Here is a 7,166-nt window from a genome sequence, read left to right as displayed (position 1 = left end):
CTTAAACCTAAATTTTTACCTGCCATCTCCACTTATCTGCCTTGTTAGAACCGTGACAGACGTGAGTCACTTTACGCATTCTATTTCCTCCCAGATTCACTGATCCAATTTTCTTTTCCTCCTCTCCCTATTACGGTGTCAGAGGGAGAACAAGGTAGCTGTACTATAGCCACTTCTAGGGACAATTGAGCAATCAGCGCTTTTGACCAGGGATGGTAATGCATTTTAACAAACAGCATTGTCCTGCTTCATGACCTGAGTTCGGTACACGTACATATGTAAAAATACACGTGTAAAAATAAATTGGGCCTGCTGGACCCGTCTGGATGCGGAATTTCAAAAACGAGGACTCCCATGTATGACTCCAGTTACCGAGATGACTCGTGTCGTGAAGAATCGAAGGCATGGCCTCTTGCAACCCGGCTCTCTGGGTGGTTCCTCAAAAGTCAACGGTGCAAAGAAGAAGTGAGCAAAGGCAGAGCTCCCGTAGAGGGTTGCACGGAGCTCGCGAGGCGCCGGATTCGGCCTGCGGCCTGCGCTGGCCGCGTGTCTCCTGTAGGGGGCGGCGCAGCTGCTGAAGAGCCGCCGGAGGAGCCTGGCTGGTTTGTGGCGTCATAGCCGGCTGGGTGTACGCGCGTTTGGGTGGCGGGCTTGCTGCAGCGGCAGAGGCTGCCCTGGGGTGTGGGGAGCAGCAGCCGCAGCAGGAAGGAGGGGCTGCAGCGTCTCCCCGGACGGGGCGGGGGCTTGGAATCCCGTCCAGCATGTGGCGCGAGCCTCGCTGAAGAAGAGCAGCGGCTCACCTGGAGCGAGGTAAGCGGGTTTCCTTGGGCGAAGGGGCGCTTCTCTCCCCCAGCCCCGCTTTTGTGTGTGTGTGTGTGTGGAATCCCTGCCGCAGACAAAACGCAGCCAAAACAAGACGGGTGGTGGCCGGGGGGCGGTGAGGAGGCAGGAAAGGTGGCCGAGTCGTAGCGCATCCTATCGGGTTGCCTCTCCTGTTTTGCAAGGAGCAGTCTGGATGAGGAAGAGCGCGCGCGCGTGCGTGTGTGTGTGTGAGAGAGAGAGAGCTCGAAAAGATACGTGCCCTACCTCTTTGGGTAAGGATGCTTCCCATTTTTTTCTTGTTTAAAAAAATGCTTTGTTTTGAGGTTTTTTGAGGGCGGGGGGAAGCTGGACGTGCTGCGCTTTGAAGGCGGATGCCGTCTTGGAGACATCTTTGAGGACAACTGCCGTGCGGGTCCCCCTCGGATGGAGGCTGCTGTTTTTTGTTCAGTTTGTGGCGTTGTCTGGGCACGGGATTTGTGTCATGCAGGAGCTTGAGTTGGCAGGAAAAAGAAACATCCCTCGAGTTGGTAAAGGATATGGCACATCTGTAGGTGTCTTGCTGGGGCATATGGGATTTGTTTTGAGGGAAAACAGGCGCATAGGCCGCCTTGACCAGACAGCGGGCTTTTCTTTTCCTCTGAGATCTCTTGTAAACCTAGACATCGTTTGAATAAAGTGTGAGCGTCTGCTATATTTTAAAACAAAACAAAAAACCTCCCTAGATTATATATCCAGTACTTGTTCATTGGTCCTGGAGATTTAGATAGCATGTTGTTTATGGGGAACATTCATTTTGAAAAGGCCTTGAATACTTCACAAAGGCACATGAGCATCTTATGACAGCAGAATATATCTTATATAAAAAAGCTCCTTGAAGGTGCTTTTTCGTTTCCTCAAATGCTGTAAATTATGCATGCTTGAAACTGCACTAGCAACATTGTTCTTAAAGAGAACATTTATGGCTGGTCGGAAAATGCATGTAGATATCTTTCTAACTGATCAATCATAAATCTAGGCTTCTTTTAAAAATGAAGAAATCCTGGCAGTAGTTGAATTAACTGTCTTGATTGTTCATAATTTTGTTCATGAGGTATGTAAAGTACTCTTATTATTTTCACAATAGCTGTAGGCTGAGATCATCATGGCTAGCTGAGAATTTGATTCGCTCATCTAATTCAAAGTATATTTACTTCGAAATAAATCCTGTCAAAACAGATTGTGTTTTCTGATGGCAGTCTTTGTCACCCAAACCCAAACCTGATACCCTCACCCAACTCCCATGACATGAGCCTCATGGGTCAGGGTTGATGGGAGTTGTAGTTCAGCAGCATCTGGGGGAACCACAGGTTTCCCATACCTATTGTGGAGCTACTCAGTGCATTATTTTAGAATGCATTATCCCATGCAAATCATGTGTACTTCCCCCATACGTGCACCAGAAAGCTTGGGATTCATGACTATTTGAGGGTCTGCATTATAAAAATAGAGAGCAATAGAACTCTTTCTTCTTAGGAATGCATAAAAGAAAAAGTATCTGGTCTCTTTCGTTTTGCTGCTAAAGGGCTCCCTTAAGTGTTCCACAAAACTGATGCAATGCTTTGTTTCCTCCATCCATTTGAGAGTTAGAAAGTTTGAAATGTGGGATGCAAAGAAACTTTTCCCAACCCCACCTTAATGTGTACATCTTATGTTTGAATGTTTAGAGCACACATGTCCAACTCCCAAGAGACTGCGATCTACTCCTACTATAAAAAACTAGTAGTGATCTACCCATTGATTGACCAAAGTTGTTGAGCTTTTTGTGGGGAGGAAGACCCAAAGTTGTTGAGCAATCAGGGGCACCCATGATCATGATTGACCCATTTGACAGCCCTGGTTTATTTATCATATATCGGGAATAATTGAAAATAATGGATTTTAGATATTCTAGTTTTCAGTTTGTTTTTTTAAAAAAGACATTTTCATGTAAACTCTGGCATGTCTGCAATACAACAACTACTGCATTTTTCAGAGGATTCTTGAGAGTTTTCTAGGGTAACTCTCAGTTTTCACATAGCTCTAGCCAGGCCCCTACTTCTGCTCATGTGTGAAATGAGTCTGTGCCCTAGAGCAAAATAAACGCTCTGCTGAGGCAACGTATTGCAATGGAAGATCAGCAGCGATGAGCAAGCTGTCTTTCACAGAAGCATGCCTGTCATACATTTTCAATTATGGAACCCCTGGTGAGCTTTTGAGGAACCTGGCATTTGCACCTGACATCCTTGAGCAGTGGTCAAGACCTTCCCTTCGGCCCAGCACTCGTGAGCAGCACCAGGTGGCTGAATCCAACTACACTTTTAATTTCTTATAGTGCCACCAAGCTTGCTGTTCTAGGCATTGTGCAAAACTGCAAGGATAAAAAGACTTAGCTGGCTTCTAAAAAATTTTCAATAAATATCATTTTTTAAAAAAGAAAAGACTTAGCTGGCAAGTGGTGCTTGGAACTCTACCATCACATTCAGAGCCCATTGACAGAGAAAAGAGGGCCCACCTTCAGATGTTTTGCCCAGGACTGCCCCCAAACCTGCCACAGGGTTTCTTAAACCTTAAGTTGCCCTGGAACCTATTTTGCAAGCCGCTTGCAGAGATATGAGCTTGGTAATGCTTCATCATGGTATGATTCAATATTTCCATAATAAGCAGATACCCATTAACAGTGCCTCGTTTTCTAATGTCCAAGAACAAGCTGTCGTAGATTGCTCTATGAGAAAGCCCATATGTGTGAATTTGCCATCACAGTTCTCCCGAGTAGTGCCAGAGAGGCTGACTTCTGTTTGCAGTATTGCCTAATCTCTTTAATCAGCGTTGACTGTAAAATGATGGCAGAGATCCAAGTTTAGCAGTGAAGTTTCAGTGAATCACTAGTGCCGATAGCTTGCAACTGGTTGGTGACAGAGAGGGACAGAGAAGAGTATATAATCTCTTGCAGGCAATGAGGGGAGTCTGTTAAATGGCTTCCTGATTATTTGTGGGGGGGGGGGATAATTCTGGTTGAGAAATGGGACGGATGTGTTTTCTAAATGCTTCTGACTGCAAGGCAGTTAAATTTTAATTACTTTGGTGATGGCCACTGTGGGTGGATGGCTGAAAGCAAGACGGCACATATGCAGGATATGACTGCCATCATGTTTTTCTGCAGTTTGGAGGCAGTGCCAATATTTTTTTCTCCCCCTCACTGGTATCACATCCATTAGCTAAGCCTCATTGCTTTTCCAGTAATCCCTGTGGCCGTTTGTAGACGCTTTATAAACAGCGGCCTGCAATTTTTGACTGGCGCTGAAAGCTGAGTATAAAAAAAGCGATTTCCATGTTCATCTTCATCACCACCTCCACCTGCCTTTCCAGCAGAGAGTTAAATGACTTGGACTTCACAAGGCATGCTGGGTGCCTTATCTTTGTACCCCGAAGTCACTCTGCAGCCCCCACCAAGGAAGAAGGAGTGAAGGAAACTCTACACAGGGAGCAGATGGAGGGAGCATAGACCTACATCAGGAAAGGGCTGCTGCTGGTTGAATCAACCTTAGCTGATGGCTGAAGTGGGAACCAAAGGCTGCCTTGGGGTGGAGCGGGGGAACGGGACCTGTTCTGAATCACAGCAGGCAGGTGCAGAGCTCAGGAGGCCCCAGAGGGCAGCCCCCACATATCCTCCCTAGGGGTGGGAGGAGGAGACCAGCAGCGCCTGCTATTTGCCAATAAGCCACTGTAGAGGCGGCACTGGGGGGCCTGCTGAGGAGGTGGCAGATCTAGATCTGCCCATGTGGATCCTGCTGCCCGAGGCAGTCACCTCACCTTGCCCCATGGGTGGGCTGGCGCTGCTTGCAAGTTTGGCCATTCCGAGGTAGAGTGGACTGGGCAACCTGCGACCAAGCGACCCCAAGCCCTGCTCCCAACCTTGGAGCTTGACAAGGGGTGGGGGGTCATTGGTGCACAAGTGTTTGGGATGAATCCACCCCAGCAACTGTAACGTTGGGTGTAAGGGTTCTTTGCTTGTCGCGCTCACCTGAGAGTAGTGATATAGTTGTTATGGCAAGAGCGAAATGTTGACTCCTGTTTAGCATGATGATGGAAAAAGGTAGGCCTTGTAGCTTACTCAGTACAGTGGTACATCAGGTTACAAACGCTTCAGGTTACAGACTCCACTAACCCAGAAATAGTACCTCAGGTTAAGAACTTTACCTCAGGATGAGAACAGAAATCACGCGGCAGCAGGAGGCCCCATTAGCTAAAGTGGTACCTCAGGTTAAGAATGGTTTCAGGTTAAGAACGGACCTCCCAAACAAATTAAGTTCTTAACCAGAGGCACCACTGTACAGTGTTCATCACCATTTGCATGTCAGCAGGCCCCCTGGGACTTCTGTTTCCTTGTCTGGCATAGGGATGGTTACTATCAGTCCAGTATTATCCATGTTCTGATGCAGAGGAATAGAAGGCAAGCTATTATTTGTTTGAGGAACATATGTGGCAACCTCCCAACGATTTATTAAAGTGTCATGCTGACACTGTGTTGCAAATTTACTGTCACTGAGAGTTTTTGTCTGTTCAACCAAGCCATCAGCTTCAGCACTAGTGATATTCTGTGCAGAAATTAACCCATGCCTTATATGCCTTTTGTTTTCAAAGTGTGAGTTCAAGTGCTTGTGATAACTGCCACAGACGTAGTAAGTGACGTGATTTCAAATACTGTAGTCTTGTCTGTTTTTGGATAAACAGAAACCAAAATATGACCATTTTAAAATCCTTTGGTATTTTACTCAATCACTTTGGGATATATGTTCAGAAATTATATATATATATATATAAGAAGCCGAAAGCACCAGCCTGAAGATGACGAGTGAGACCTCGTCGAAACGTCGCACAGACACCCCGACTCTTACACGGGAAGACACCCGAAGACACCAAAACCTGCATTCCTGTACCCGTGAAAATCTACGAAAGCATATATATATATATATATATATATATTCAAAGAAGCTTCTCTGGTTCTCCCTATACTGGAACAGATGAGAAAAAAGGAAGATACAGCCATGATCTGTCTTGTGGATACAGACTTTCTCTTGCCTTTCCTGATTTTCCTGGGTTCATTTTGTTTCCAAGTTTAACACCAGAAAGTAAAAATCTGACACAGAATAGTGAAGCAAAATAGGGAAAAGTGCCAGGAGAAGAGCATCTGGATGATTTTTGTTAAAAATAAAAAAAAATAGTCTAAACCTACATAATTGTCATAGTTATATTTTTTAATTCTCTCTCATGCCTGGGTTTGTTTTGATTTTTTAACAAAAGAAACAGTTTCCTTGCTGGATCCACCAAGTTCTTGCTAGTCCTGCATTCTGATTTTTAACAGACCACTGTTGCCTTTGCCTTTGGGAAGCTCAAAGCATAGTTGTGATGATGATTTTTTCTTTGCTTGGTATTTGAGCATCAGAATCTGGTACTTGAAGGCAAAAGTCCTCTTGGCCAACCTTCCCTGACCTGATACCCTCCAGAGGCTGCTCAACTACAGACTGTGTCTGATAGGAGTTGGAATTGTATCTCTAGGGCTGCTGTATCCTGTTGTTGGTTTATATTAATAACACAACCACAACCATGATGCTGCAATTCAAGGCTTAAAAACAAAAGGGAGTCATCAGACCATATCTAGCTTCTGTTAAATCTCCTGAGCTGTTGTAGCCCAAACATTTGACGGGCACCATTATACTTGTGAAGCCCCTGATAGTGATTGGCTGAGCTTGTGGGATGGTACGGTATGTTCCTGAACATTCTAGTTACTCAGTAAGCAAAGCTGTCAGAATGTTTGCAGTCCATCTTCATGAGGAAATAATAATAATAAATTTTATTTATACCCCGCCCTCCCCAGCCGAGGCCAGGCTCAGGGCGGCTAACAACCAATAATAAAAACAAGTTGAATGAATACAACTTAAAAACAAGATTAAAATACAACATTAAAACATTAAAATGCAGCCTCATCACAGGAGGAGAAAGGAAAAAAGAAAGAGGGGGAGGGTATCAAATTGACTCCAAGCCCAAAGGCCAGACGGAACAACTCTGTCTTACAGGCCCTGCGGAAAGAAATCGGATCCTGCAGGGCCCTGGTCTCATGAGACAGAGAGTTCCACCAGGCCGGAACAACTGTTGAAAAAGCCCTGGCTCTGGTTGAGGCTAATCTAACTTCCTTAGGACCCGGGACCTCTAGGGTATTGCTATTTATGGACCTTAAAGTCCTCCTTAAGGAAAGGGAAAGTTGTCTGAGTGGAATTAAAGCTTCAAATGGATTCTTGGAACAAGAGCAGCTTTATGAGGCAGCATGC

General features: G+C 45.5%; 1 protein-coding gene across 18 annotated transcripts in view; it reads left to right on the top strand.

Moving 5' to 3' along the window:
* Positions 1 to 634: 634 nt before the first annotated feature.
* INPP4A (inositol polyphosphate-4-phosphatase type I A) overlaps positions 635 to 7,166 on the top strand; it is a 96,422-nt gene continuing 89,890 nt past the window's right edge. For 7 of the 18 annotated variants that reach the window (XM_082220037.1, XM_082220036.1, XM_082220049.1 and 4 more), the window contains exon 1: positions 637 to 810. The gene's annotated coding sequence lies outside the window, so the exon portion shown is untranslated. Of the gene's footprint in view, positions 811 to 7,166 lie in introns of all 18 variants that reach the window. The other 11 variants (XM_082220034.1, XM_082220045.1, XM_082220047.1 and 8 more) reach the window with 4 other exon arrangements.

This window comes from Podarcis vaucheri, assembly GCF_965113315.1.
Source record: "Podarcis vaucheri genome assembly, chromosome: 4".
Classification (NCBI taxonomy): Eukaryota; Metazoa; Chordata; class Lepidosauria; order Squamata; family Lacertidae; genus Podarcis; species Podarcis vaucheri.
Note: the sequence above shows the minus strand (reverse complement) of the source record. Positions and strands in the feature narration are given on the sequence as shown.